Source organism: Stegostoma tigrinum, chromosome 7, assembly GCF_030684315.1.
Source record: "Stegostoma tigrinum isolate sSteTig4 chromosome 7, sSteTig4.hap1, whole genome shotgun sequence".
NCBI classification, from domain to species: domain Eukaryota; kingdom Metazoa; phylum Chordata; class Chondrichthyes; order Orectolobiformes; family Stegostomatidae; genus Stegostoma; species Stegostoma tigrinum.
This window is the reverse complement of record NC_081360.1, coordinates 3,037,972-3,053,103: the sequence shown is the minus strand read 5'-3', so window position 1 is coordinate 3,053,103 and position 15,132 is coordinate 3,037,972. Positions and strand designations below refer to the sequence as shown.

Genomic DNA, 15,132 nt, shown 5'->3' with positions numbered 1-15,132 from the left:
GAGCTCCAGTCGATTCTGCAATGTTGTCCTCACATCTGTGCCAAAAGTGAGACAACAGTCTCTCAGATTAGTGAAATCATCATGTGTTAAAGTAATGTGCACAAAACTGTCATTCATTCAGTGTTCTAGCGTTTTAAGTCACCATTCATTTGTATGACCTGTCTCAAGAACAAAGAGAAATCAACATAGGAAGTGCCTCTAGGCATACTTTGCAAACTGTACAAATGACATTACAATGGTGATTATGTTCTGAATAACATTTAATGTTCCCTTACAGCAATTAGATGTCCTAGCTTTTCTTTACATGATACAACGATATCACTCAAAATAATGACTTGCACATATATTATGATCTCTGTCATTAGAAAATCGTCTAACAATAATCTTTCAACATATACGTAATTTTTTTGCAGAGTAGTGTTCATTAAGCCAGGCATCGTGCAGTATCTGTTCTGCTGTGTTACAAACAAGAACAAATCTTGAGAAAATCCGACCACTGACGAAGGACCGAAATTTTAAAATGTTATTTATTGTCGCATTTAAAGTTGTTTATTGAGTAACGGCCTTAAAACAGAGCTCTGAATACTTGCAGTCCAATATCGAGATTGTTCATGAGTAAAAATTCTTTCATGAACTATCTTCTAATGGCTTATTTACTTTGGAAGCAGTCAGACACAAATAGAATCACACCAACACGCAAAACAAATGTGCAAAACTGCACTTTTGTGAACGCTGCATGCTAACACTTCTCTGAATATTGAACTGAGCTATACTTCTCAAAACTCAACGTGAGTTTACTGAATTGATTGAGCATCATAGTTATGTTAGCGCAAACATCTTCGGATTGCTGAATTGGCTCCCTGCTCATTGAAATTAACCGTGAAGAACGAGATAGAAAAATTGAATTACACGAACTACATCTGGATTTGTCCATGTTGAACGTAATTTGAGTACCTGACCACATCTATTTAAGTACACAGATGGTGACTAATCCGGCACCTGTTAGAACAATAAAACAAGCCCTAAAATGAGTCATGGATAGCAAGGTATAGTCGAGGCCCAAAACGTCAACCTTCCTGCTCGGCCTGCTGTGTTCGCCCATCTCTACACCTTATCTCAGATTCTCCAGCATCTGCAGTTCCCACTATCCCTAAAATGAGTCATACTGGATTACAAACGTTAACACTGTTTCTGTCTTCAATAATGGTGCTAGACATGTATTTCTCCAGAAGTTTCTGCTTTGTATCAGATTTCTGGCACCAGTATTCTTTTGCTTTCATCTAAATTAATCTGGTCCTTTATAGATCAGAACTACGACAATTTGAATTTTTAGACACTCAAGCTAACCGTGCTGGTCTAAACAAAATTACAATGATTTTACACGTGCCAAAAGGGTATTTTAATAGCAAAATTACCATGTTAAAATGGAAATGTTCGCACTAAAAGCAGGTGCACAATAATTGACCTATTCCCAGACAGCTGTGCTGGCTAGTGGTGGAACTCGTTAAAACTCGGGTAGGGAAGTTGTGAGCTATTCAAGTTGATCAAATCTTAAAAGAACGTTTTAAAAGGAGGGAAAGTAGTCCAAGTACATGATTGTTGGACCCGACACTTAGCAACATGAGATAACAAGGTGTAGAGCTGGATGAACACAGCAGCCCAAGCAGGAAAGCTGACGCTTTGGGCCGAGACCCTTCTCCAGAAACATGACGTCGCTGATTAGATGACGATAAGAGGATCGTGAATAAAACAAAGTATGATCGGAAATCTGCAACATCATTCTGGAGACGAACAACGCAAGACCGATCCCTCGTCAGGAGGCGGGGTGAAAACATCAAAAGAACTGTTCAGTCTGGCCACCTGCCCATTACCGGGAAATGTGTTTCAATTAACTGCGGCGTTAAATCGACAGAAAGGTAACTCGTGGTTTCACTTATTTACTTACAATTTGTATTTGGGAATGTTTTGATATCTGGATGTTTTTTTTTGGTGCCGTTGATATTTTTAATACTTTGGATGTTTTTAATAGAGAATAAAAAATGACTTGTTTAAGTTAGTGTGCTCTGTACCTCTTTATATGCACTCCCAACTGAGGTTAAACGCTGTCTCTGTCAGAGACAGGCAACAAATGGAAGTGTCCAATCAATCTAATTCCACTGATCCTGGTAAGTCCGCAATTATTTATGAAGGAGTGATACATAACTTTTGGATACTACAACTAACCAGCAGTTACACTAATCTGTTTGCTCCAATAAATATAAGAAATGTGAAATGTAAAGCAAACGAATTACTTCTCTGCAGCATGACTTCACGTATAAATGAGACATTTCTTCACTGTATTGCAAAAATCACACAGATTCTAACAAAAATGCATGCAATACCAAGAGCTCTGTGGTTTGCTATTTACTAGCCTGTCCATGCAGATGTTGGTGTTCCAGATAAGGTAGACAACAGGAGGCTGGAAGAACATGGGCCAGGCAGCATCTGCAGAAACGGTCACTGGATCTGAAACATTAACTGATATTTTTTTTCTTTGCAGATGTTGTCCATACCTTTGCTGAGCTTTTCCAGCAATTCCTGTTTTTGTTCTGGAGGAAAGGAGCAGTCAACGTTTTGGCTATTACCCTTCTTCACGACTGGATGTAGGTAAGTGGCGTTGCAATAAGAAGGGGTGGAGGTGATTGGTGGACACTCTTTTGGTGGGTATGACCTGCTTGGTTGATGGGAGGGATGAATCTGGTTGGTGGCTGGAAAGGAGGGTCAGAAGGTGTAATGGTGGGGATAGCGGGGGAGGTGAGAGGAGTGGCAAGGTCACTTGAAATTGGAGAACTCCATTGTTGAGTCCTCTGGGCTGTAGGGTGCCCTGGCAGAAGATAAAATGTTCTTCAAATGTGTGATCTGAGTTATGGTGACACTGGAAGAGGCTGAGGGCAGACATGTGGGAAGGGGAGTTAAAATAGGTACTGACCTGAAGGTTAGGTTGGCCAGAATGGTCCAGGTAGAGATGGTCAGCAAAACAGTCATCTAGTCTGCATTTGGGTCACCAAAGTAGAGAAGACCACATTGGGAGCACCAGGTACAACAGACTGGATTGGAGGAGATACAAGTGAAAGTCTGTCTCACTTGGCACTTTTAGGGCCTTGAATGGAGGTGAGGAAGGTGGTGTGTGGGCAGGTACTGCATCTTTTATGATTACAAGGGAAGGTACTAGGTAGGTGTGTCTGTCCCAAACTATATTCCGGTGTACATAATACATAAAACTGCAGATGCTGGAAATCTGACAAAGGAGAAATTGGTCAAGAAATTCAGCAGGGCTGGCAGCATCTGTGGAGAGAAACAGAGTTAAAGTTTCAGCTCCAGGGACTATTCGTCACAACCAAGTTAGTTGTGGCTTTCTCTGATATAATGCTTGATGAAATTATCTCTCTGATTAGTTTACAACCTTTTTATTACTGTTTACCAAACAGCAAGAAATGACGTTTCCCAATGGGGGCAACCCTGGACAACAGGAATGGGAGTGGTGCAATAATAACCAGCATAGATCAAGCAAAAGAAGCATGTTTCCTTTGCCATCATCAGGTTAGGCCAACAATATTGTTATTGATAGAAGTTTAAATGAGGAACATTCAGTGTGATGCACAGGCATCACTGGGAGTTAAACCTAAGAAAGCTTTTAAACAACTAAGCCACAGCGCCACACAAGTTCTCTTTTCCCCCATTCATCTGTTCGTTTCCTTTTACCACTCGGTCTAGGTAACTCAATGTTGTATTTTCTGTACCAGTGTTGATCAGTGAGAATTTCAATTAATTCATGCTTTTGTGAAAATGGACAGTTCACAGTTGAACATTCTCCACTGAAAATACACACAAAAAGACAATCTCCATTTGCATTGGTTTAAAACTGATATTTTCACCTGTTTAAACGGCAGGATAAAGAGGATGCGTTCATCCTGTTGGGACCCATTAACTGTGTTAATATACGCAGAGGGATTTAAAGTTTTTTGGCAAAGATCTGTACCTTGGGTTGTAGGTGAGGTTGTTGACTTGCTGAGCTGGCATATTCTCGTTCAGATGGTTTGTGTACTAAGTGACATCATCAGCGGAGCCTCCGATGAAGCAATGTTATTGTACTCTGCTTGGAATTACTTGGAATTACCCTCTGGTCTGTTATGGTGAGTAGTGTCATTTCTGGTTTTGATCCAACTGGACCCCATATACAGACCCATATGGATCAAAACTCTCCAGAATCCAAGAAGTTCATATTATTGCCCTGGGTCTCAATGTGAGGAAAGCAAAGCTGTGTTAATCTGACGTTGTGAAGCAGATGTATTGCAGCACGATACAAAATAAGCTGATGCTAACAGGAATCTGTCTTGAGGCACTGAGCTGCAGTGACGAGCAACACCAACATAGGTTTTGTTCAAATCATCTGATTCCAGAGTCCAGGCCAGAAATGACCGGAGATTTCTGCTTGAATTGGTTCAGGGCTTGACTCAAAATGACCACGAACATAACACACATTTCACTGGAGTGGGTTATAAAAGGGCAGTGTCAGTAAAAGGACAGCAAGTTGTGGCAGAGAAACAAGCAACAGTGAAGCAGGCATCTAAGGACAAATGTTTCTTTTGCCAGTGAAATTCATGCTTCACAAAGGGGTGGCATGATGGTTAGCACTGCTACCCCTCAATGCCAGGGACCCAGGTTCAATTCCAGCCTCTGGCGACTGTGTGGAGTTTGCACTTTCTCCCTGTTCTGCGTGGGTTTTCTCTGGGTGCTCCTGTTTCCTCCCACAGCCCAAAGATGTGCAGGGTAGGTGGATTGGCTATGCTAAATTACCTATAGTGCCCAGGGATGTTTAGGTGTGTTAGGCAAGGAAAATGCTACAGAATTAGATCTAAGTGGGGTGCTGTTTGGAGGGGTGGTGTGGACTTGTTGGGCCGAATGGCCTGTTTCTACACTGCAGGGATTCTATGAAATTTGTGATTCTATGAAAATGGAGACCAGTGATGGTGATTATCTTTGGTTGTTGACTTTGTGAATGTTACCATTGCTGTGCATATCCCTGTTTAACACCACAACTCTGCAGCATGCAGGTGTTGGGCAGACACGGGTCCAGTGGTGGCAATGGATATCAAATTTGCCCTAATCCAATGTCATTCTAGGTTCAACTCCTGTCTGGCTTAATTTACCGCTATGTCATGCTTCCAAATTAATCTTTCTCATTGCCCTGAATTGGAGATCTGCAGGAAAGAGAATCCTTTCACTGTCCTGCATCAGTAAATATCACAGAACCACCAGAGGTGTGTCATCTGAGAAGTGGATAGCTGAAATAGCCATACAATCTGTTTATGGGCACCTTTTTTCTTCCATTTCCCAAATCCACCTACCCATCGCTATGTCCCCTGGGAATGGGGTGGATTCAGCACAAAAAGTATAGTCTCAGCTTTGTAAATCTTTAGAAACTCTTTGAGAATTGGAATCAGAAGACAATGAAGGATAAATGGTCTGAGCAGAAACATTCAAGTTACATTCAACATCTTTCAGACACTGGAATGCTAACGGATCCAGAAGAAAAATTAGAACTGTGGAGTCAGTTAATCAGAGACAAAAACAGAAATTATTAGAAAAGCTCAGCAGGTCTGGGAGCATCTGTGGAGAGAAATCTGAGTTAATGTTTCTGATCGAGTGACCCTTCAGAATTTACCTGATCTAGAATATTGAAAGGATCCCATGAGAGCTGCTCTGTTTTTGCAGTTGTCACTACAAGGAAGAATAAAGTATGATTTCCTGACTGGGAAGCAAATCTGGGCCATGGAAGTAAAAGTGCCAAATCCTCACCAATAGGCTGCCAGGAATGGTGGCAGAAAGCTTTACATCTTTAGTTAATGACACAGCTTTTGGTGTCTTTTTTATTTGGAGGTAAGTTTCTTCTCCAAAATGATTGGGTTGTTGGACTTCTTTCCATGCTGTAAAAACCCATCATCCCAGTTTCCAGCATGTGGCCCACAGGCTTGTGTTCTGATGTTCCAAGTGCTCATATCAGTAACATTTAAATCTCAAGCAATAATGGAAATGGGATTAAAGTTTTGAGATGGGAAAACTGCTCATCTCCAAGGGAACCCAAACATCAGTTTCACCACAGAGGGGAAACATACACATTGCTCTGGAGAGACCAACCTCAAAGTAGAATGTCACACACTTAGCTTATATTATCCCATTTCACCCTTCAAAACCAGAGTCTAGTTACAGCAAAGAAGGGATGCATTCTGCTGCTCCCCTGTCCATGTTAATCTCCCATTGTTTCCTTGTCACTCTGCTGTTGATGCTGCTTCATCTTGCTCCTCCTGCCAAACTGGAACACTGTTCATGTCAGCTGCTTCCTGTCCTTCCGCATGGTCTTCCTTCAATTCCTGGAAGGACAAACAGGAATGTGGTATTTCAAGCACACTTCTGGTCTGTGGAGAAAATGACATCATTATAATTCAGATGATATTTAAGTGTTCCTTTTGGATGTGAGAAGCAGCAGGTGTACAAAAACTGTCATAGCCTCCTATGAGACTCAAACTCTCAACCCTTATTTGACAAGGCCAGTACTTTAAACACTGAGTGACAGAGCCAATACTATACTGCTTGATAGAGGGTCTCCTTGTATTAGAATCTGTGAGTGTGAGAGATGATTAGATAATCTGTATATTTCAAACCAAGATATAACAAAACTGTGTCAGAGCCCGAGGGGGGTTATGTGCAGAAAGATGGGAGCATGCAAGACTGAATTGTAAAGCGTCCAGGATTACATAAACAGAGACCTTCCCTTGTAGTCCAGTAATTAGGATTCAGTGCCTTCACTGACATAGCTAACATTTAAAGTAACAAACATGAAATACTGTCTGATCTTTAGAAGCTGAATTATGTTGTGAACCAGTCAGAATCACTTCACTGCATGTTACAGATCCAAATCAGTAATGTCAGTTGTAATTGCCTGACATGCACTTTGTTTAAAGCAAGAACAGAGGGGACATCAGGAAAAGTGAAGGTTGATGATGGTTTGTGAGGATTGATTGGAGGCCTAATGGAGCCAGGCTCAAGGCCGGTACTGAAGACCAGTTTTTGCTATTTATCCTGGTACATAGATCACTCGGATCAACTACCCACCTACACACTGTCCTGAATGTGCACCATTGGAGGGATCCTGTGGAGCAGCTGCTTTTCTACCCACCTGCACAAAAGCTAACAATAAGGCAGAGTGGAGGAGGTGCTGGAGTTTTAGTGGGGTGGCGGTTAGATGGAGAGGCTTTCTAAACATTTTCTGGATGCAGCAGATCCCGTATAAAGAAATTATCTGTCCCTGCTTCACAAAATGGGACAAATGAAGGTTCTTTCTCAGCCACAGGCCACCATCTTTATAGGAGGTAAAGGGCAGCAGGGCACATGTGCGGCCATCCTGGGCGAGGGGACAGAATGTTTGTGAATGTCTCTCCTGGAAACTCTTTTTACAGGGAGTGATGAGGGAAGGATTTACACAAACTCCAACTAACAGGAACATTTGTCTCTTCTGAATTTCTATCCTGGACTGGCAGAGATGGCTTTTGTAAACTTATTTACAGTATACTAGAACAGGATTTGCAGATTGGAAATTCAAACCAAATAATAATACCAAGATCTGAGCGAGCCACTTTATTTTTTCATTCATGTAAGTACTGAGTATACCTAAACCCATCATAAACCTAGACACCTTTATCAAATCTCACCTCGATCTCTTTTGCTCCATGCAGAACACCTTCAGTTTCTCTTAGCCTTTCAACTAATATGCCTCATTCCTTGAAATATTCTGGTAAATCTCTCCACTGATCCTCATATTTTGTGCACTGTGTTCTTGTGGATGATGTTATCACACACAGGCAGTTGCTCAGTAACATCACACTGAATTCTAGGTATTTCCTTAACTGTGAGTTTCCTCTGACCCCTTATCTGATATATTTTGAGCTGCAGACTCCAGCATTTGATTTTTGAAGTTGAAAGCAATGAAATTCTTTCAGTATTTTTAAACAGTAACCCACACAATTCAGCTTCTTGTGCTGTTCTCAGTTATCTATCTTTTGGGGCTGGTGCGACCCCCCCCACCCCGGATGTGAACCAATGTCCATCGGATACTCTGTTTCATCTCTGCTGTCCCTGATCTATTCTCTGTCATTGTTTAACTTCGTCTGTCTCCAATAATGGGTGAAATTGTCATAGGTACTTTATTGTAACTTACCTTGACTCTCCAAATGAGGTTTTACACTTGAACATCCCCTGACCATTTGCTGGCAATTATCGTTCATTGGTACCTCCTTCAGTGTCATTAAGTAAGGTGTTATTTGCCAAGTAATGATGAAGGGACTGTGATATGTCACTTCTGGCTGTTCAAACTATCTGTGCCCCTTTATGGTTTTATAAAACTGTATCAGCCAGCTCTCAGACTGAGACACTCCAGGGCTCAAACATTCCAACTCTAGCAACATCCTTGTAAATCTTTTCTGAACCCTTTTCAAGTTTCACAATTTCTATCCTATAGCAGGGAGTTCAGAATTGCACAGTGTTCCAAAAGTGGCCTAACAATTGCCCTGTACAACTGCAACTTCTATACTCAATGCAGTGACCATAAAGACCAAAAATTCATTCTTGAGATGTGGGCATCGCTGGCTGTGTTAGCATTTATTGGCCAGCCCTAATTTCCCTTTAAGCTGCTGGGGAATATTAGAGATAGGAAATAATCAAGCGGTTTGATGAGAAGTTTTTAACATTTAGCTTCTCAAACACGGGATGGTGGGTGAACAAGACTGGATGTGTATACTCAAGGGAGCAGCAGAGTTTTGGATGGCCTCAAGATTACATCACTTGGTGTGAATAACCTGTAACTTCTTCCCTTGTAGTATTGTGGGAGTTCGTGTGGAAAGATAAAACTGCCAAGGCAGCAGCATATGTTTGGGAGAATGAGCAGTGGTAAAAACCACATTCAGACATAGTGAATAAAAGAAACATTTAAAACACTAAACAGAACTCAAGTACACTCTCTAATAGAGGTAGAGGAGGTAAGAAAAGTGCAGAGAAAGGAATGAGAGAGGGTGGTGGGGAGTGCATTATAATTATTAAGTCCATAGGGAACAAAGGAATGGAAAGCAGAGACGAGGAGTCAGGTAATGTTACTGAGGTGCAAGTGTGCAGCCGTGGTGATGATGGATATATGTGTTTGAAAACTCATTTTGGTGTGAAATATTTCAGCACCATGGTTATGATGAGTTTGGTTCAGACAGACAGTTGGCAGGGAGAGGAATGGAGACTGTGACAAAGTGGTGGAATTTGTACTGGGGACTGAAAACAAGCCTCAGTTTTTGCCATTATTTAATTGGAGGCAATTTCAGCTCCACCAAGATTGGATGTCAGAATAGTGAGACCTGGAGGGAACTTGGCAGTGATGGCGTTCACGTCCACCTTCTACCCTGCTGCTTCTTGGTGGTGGAGGCTGAATGTTTGGAAGATTCTGTCAAAGCTCTACTCCAGTTGTAGGTGTCTAAAATCCCCCTCCTTCTTCAGTTCCTATCTTCACACAAGCCAGAGTCTTGTGAGAGATTTCTCTTGTTTCCTTTTTTTTTGTTTGTGATCAATTTCACTTAGGGGAAGATTTGCAAACCAACCATCGCACGATGATCTGATGGAGTCATCAATTCTGTCACAAATGAAATGGGATCACATTTTGAACATGGATGGAAAAAAACTCCATTCATAGTGGAGAGAAACTGTGTGTGTGTGTGTGTGTGTGTGTGTGTGTGTGGACGGACAAGGCTTCAGCCACTCATCAGACCTCACAAACTACAAATACAGCCAAACTGGGGTGAAACTGTGGGGATTGTGGTGAAGAATCCACTTCCTCTGTGAGCTGGAAACTCACCTGTTCAGTGTATGGGTAGGGATTTACTCAGTCATTTTAACCTGCTGTAAGACCAGCTTGCTCACTCTCCGGAGAGACCATTTCAATGCCCACACTGTGGAAAATTCTTAAGTGTCAACCAGCTGAGACACTGGCAGGTTCACACTGCAAAGAGATCTTTCAAATGCCCAGACTGTGGGAAGTGCTAGAGAACCTCTGGGGACTGACTCTTCAATGTGCTCACATTGAGGAGAGACCTTCCACATGTCTAGTTTCTGGGAAGTGCTATCAAAGTTCTGTAGAACCGATGTCCCAACACCATGTTCAAACAAGACCTCTCGGGTGCTTTAATTGTTGGACTGGGTCCAAACAATCATCTCCACTCTCAGTACATCAGCAAATTCACACAGGGGAGAAAGCATATACCTGCTCCATGTGAGGGAAAACAGTTCACACATCAACCCTGCTGACACAGCAGAGAGATCCCACTGGGGAACAAAGTTCCACTCCTCTGTGAGGAAACGAATTCAGTCACTCAGCAATTTGGCTTTGGTGTTAATTATACTCAGGACTGAAAGCAATGCTTTAATTTTCTGTAAAATGTCAAATAACTTGAGCTTTGTTCAACACAGTGGAGCTGATCATTGTAAGAATGTGATCTACTTGGAAGAGTTAGCATAGCTTCATTTAAGGGAGGGGATTCATGCCCGACAAATCTGAAGAAATTCTTTTGAAGGGGTACTGAATAACATGGTCAAAGGAGAGCCAGTGAATGTGATCAGAGATAATGGGAACTGCAGATGCTGGAGAATCCAAGATAACACTGTATGAAGCTGGATGAACACAGCAGGTCAAGCAGCATCTTGGGAGGGCAAAAGCTGACGTTTCGGGCCTAGACCCTTCATCAGCGAGGGGGATGGGGAGAGGATTCTGAAATAAATGGGAGGCAGACTGAAGATGGATAGAGGAGAAGATAGGTGGGGAGGGGATAGGCCTGTCCTGGGGGTGTGACGGACAGGTCAAGGAGGTGGGATGTGGTTGGTGGGTGGGAAATGGAGGTGCGACTAGGGTTAGGGACAGCTAGTGAATGTGATCTGTTGGAACTCTAGGAAGCATTCAACAAAGTGCCGTATAAGTAGCTGCTAAATAAGGTAAGAGACCATGGGGTTAGGGTCAAGGTACTAGCATTGATTGTGGATTGACTGGCAGAAGGCAGAGAGTTGAGATAAAGGGTCTTCAGGATGGCAGTCAGTGCCAACACTGACTCCAGCAGTCATCTATGGCTATTCATGTAATGTATACATAAAAGATTCTGGTCAGATTGCACACAGAATATTCTGAGTAGTTTTGGGCCCTATATCTGAGGAAAGATGTGCTGGCGTTGGAGGGATGCAGAGGAAACTTACAAGATTGATCGCAGGGATGAAGGTCTTGTCACTTTTTTAAAAAAAAAGTTTATATAGTAGATATAAATACCTGGGTGCAAATGAGTCTCTTGAACAGTGTAAAGAGTGTTGGGGTATTCCTAAGAAGAGGGCGATCAGGAAAGGCAAAGGAAGGACATGAGCTAGTCTTGGCAAGTGAGGTTAAAAAAACACTGGGAGACTCTACAAGTACATTTGGAGCAAGAGAGAAGTTGTGCCCCTTAAAAGTGAAAGAAGGTCATCTTTGTGTTGAACCTCCTGAAGATGGGAAAGATATTAGATGAATATGTCATGTCAATTTTTACTGTTGTGGAAGAATTTCTGGCTACAGAACTTGGGGGGAAATAAATGTTGATGTTCTGAAAACAGTTCACATCAGAGAAGAGGAAGTGTGGGAGGTCTTAGAAAATATGAATGTGGATAATTCTGTGGGGCCTGATCTAGTCTATCTGAGGACAGTATAGAAAGTTAAGGAGAAAATTTCAGGGCCTCTTTCAGAAATATGTGTCATATATAAATATGGGTGAGGTGCTGAATGACTGGAGAGTAGGTAATGATGTGCATTTGTTTAAAAAGAAATGTAAGGAGAAGACTGACTTCAGTTGTGGCCCAGTTGTTGGAAGTAGTTTTGAAAGATAGGATTTATACGCATTTAGGGAGGCAAGGAATGATTGGGGCTATTCACCATTGGTTTTGAGGGAAATCGTGTCTCTCAAAATTGAGAGATTTTTCTTTTTTTGAGGAAGTCATCAAGAAGATTTGATGAGGGTCGATTTTGTTCACTTGGACTTTGCTGAGGCCTTTGACAAGGTTCAGCATGGTAGTCCAATTTGTAAGGTTAGATCACATGGGAGCATGGTGAGCTTGGCAATGGGATACAGAACTGGCTGAACTGCAGGAGAAAGATACTGGTGGTTGAGGGTTACTCTTCAGACCTGTTACCAGTGGTGTTCCACAGGGATTGCGACTGGGTCCACATTTGTCACTTATGATTTAGATGACAACATAGATAGTATGGTTCATAAGTTTGTGGATGATACAAAAATTCATGGTATAGTGGACAATGAAGAATGTTGTCTAAGATTACGAAGAGATCTTGATTAATTGAGTCAATGAGCTGAGGAGTGGCAGATGGAGTTTAATTTGGACAAATGCGAGGTATTGCATTTTAGTAAAATAACAATGGCAGGATTTACACAATTAAAGGTTTGGTAGTTTTGTAAAATGGGGTGCCTGGGGACTCAGGCACTTTCTTTGAATTTTGCGTCATATTTAGACAGGATTAAGAAGTCGATAAGTAAGCTTGACTCCGCTGTTCAATCCTTTGGGTATAGGAGTTGGGAAGTCGTGTTGACGTTGTACAGGACGATGGTGAGGCCACTTTTGGAGTACTGAGTCCAGTTCCTGGTCATCCTGTTTATAGCAAGGATATTATTAAACTGGAGAGGATTCAGAACAGATTTACCAGGATGTTGCTGCGAATGGACAGATTGAAGAGAGGCTGGGACATTTTTGACTGGAGTGTAGGAGTTTTGAGGGGTGACATTAGAGGTTCACAATCATTAATGGTATAGATAAAGTGAATGGCAGTTGTCCTTTCTCTAGTGTGTGTTTCAAGACTCTGGGGCATTTTTAAGTGAGAGGAGAGAAATTTTTAAAAAAAGACGGAGTGGATTGTTTGTGGAATGAACCTCCCATAGGAAGTGGTGAATGAGTACATTTATCATCTTTAAAAGACATTTACATGAATAGGAAAGGTTTGGCAGGATATGGGCCAGGAGCAGGCAGGTGGGACAAGTTTAGTTTGGGATTATTATTGGTAAGGATCTGTTTTCATGCTGTATGATTTAATGACTCTGTCTATGTCTGCCAGCAACCTCCTGTTTTCATCATGAGTTTTCTATCCGTTCTTAGCTACTTCACCTCTCACCTCACCTAAGTGGTGATTTACGTAAGTTGTAAGGCATTAGGTAGTGTATTAGGCTCAACCATCTCCAACATGCTGCCAAAACACAATCAAAGAATCCCTACAATGCAGGAAGAGGCACCAACACTCTGACGAGCATGCCATCCAGACTTTTCCCCCAACCCATCCCTGTAACTTTGCATAGTGTTTTGACCATGGCTAACCCACCCAATCTGCACATCCCTGGACATGGTGGGGTAATTTTTAGTATGGCTAATCCATCAATAGAATCACACCAATAGCCAAGCACAAATAGAAACCCACACAGTGATGTTGAGAACGTGCAAACCCCACATGAATGTTTACCCAAGACAGGAATCAAAGTTGCATTTCTGACAGAGGCAGCAATGCTAACACTGAGCTAACAGGCTGCCCAAAATTGCTGAGTGAGACCTGGAATTGAGCAGGAAACCTTTATCTTAGGCTAATATTTTTCCAACTGAGCTGTTTCAGCAACAACAGACACTGAGGGAATGAAGCTTTCTTTTTCCCCCAGAATCCATTGTTCTACACAGTCCTCTCCAGCTTCCAAGTGGAAATGAGGATAATCAACTACTTAAAAAGGTAATTAGATAAACTTTAAAAGGAAATAAACTCGTAGGGCTTTGGTAAGACAAAAGGAAATTAGAGCATAAAGTTGGCATTGATGCAATCAGCAAAATTATTTCTCTGGGCCATAGTCAATCTAAGACTGATTTCTGCAACCTCTGCTCGTAACATGACATAACAGTCCAGGAATCATTGAGCTAAATCTGCACTGCTACTCCAAGAAGGTCCAGTCTCTCCCTTCTCAACTGTGTTACCCAGACAAATCCTTCAGGGCTGCTCTGCACATGATTTCAAATTTATTGGAGCTTTTCCAGTTGTACTGATCTTGGAAACCTTTTCACACAGATAAAATAAAGAAACTCATACCTTACACAGTGGAAAGCTGATGATGGTGATGTGTTTGTGAATGGAGGGGCTCTGTTATCTCTTGTTGTCAATTCCAATCAGATATCACAATTCGGAAATGCTTGCCCCTGAATGTGCCATTTTAAAAAAGTGGACAGAAAGCAGTCCTCTCCTCTGTCCAGAGAACAATTCTACATCCAAGATGGTGGCTGAGAAGAGCTTCTGACCACTCTTCTTTCTTCCTTTCTCCTCATGAATCTTTGGTCTTTGGAACTTGGTCATGCAGATGACAGTATTGATGGTTGGCCACAAGGAATCTGGTTGCAATCAGCAACATCATGGCCTCATCAATGTCCGAACCGCTGCCAGAGCTGGACTCTGCAAGTTGGCTGATGCAGCAATGGAGTAGGGCAGTGGATGGGGCCCAAAATATACTGGAAGGCAACAGCAGCGGCAGTCACGGCCAAAGCCTTCTGAGTGGCGTGGGGATGGCGGCTGCAACAGGTGTTGGTGGCTACAGGCAGTTTCATGCCCAGTGAAGGGGGACAGCATGCCATCCTGCGGAAGCTCAGCTTGTACTGTCTGCAGGCCCATGGCTTAAGGAAGGACTGTACTGTATGGCTTTACAAGTGTAGTACTGAAGTTATTTTTTTGTGTAACTAACATTTTGTACCTGGGTACGTTGAACCTCAGCGGCCGCTACGTTTGGGGACACTGTCCGCTTCTCACGGTCTCTGGTTGCCTGTACCTGAGAACACGTGACAATAAAACCTCCATTTGAAACAATGTTCTGGCTCCAGCGAGCCTCCACTCGCCCCGCACCCTCACCCATTCAGTTTGGGGGCGAAACCCGCCCTTGTTTTCTGATTGGTTATTATACATGCTCTGTCACTCGTCCTCTGGTTGGAGGACCAGCAGCAGCGCGATCCTCTAGCCCCGCC

At 42.4% G+C, this 15,132-nt stretch overlaps 1 long non-coding RNA gene across 1 annotated transcript; it reads right to left on the bottom strand.

Annotated features, from left to right (window-relative positions):
- Nucleotides 1-242: 242 nt before the first annotated feature.
- LOC132209803 (uncharacterized) lies at nucleotides 243-15,027 on the bottom strand. The gene is made up of 2 exons (XR_009445905.1): nucleotides 14,213-15,027; nucleotides 243-6,455 (listed from the first exon to the last, which is right to left on the bottom strand). It is a non-coding gene; the product is annotated as an uncharacterized LOC132209803 (long non-coding RNA).
- Nucleotides 15,028-15,132: the final 105 nt, after the last annotated feature.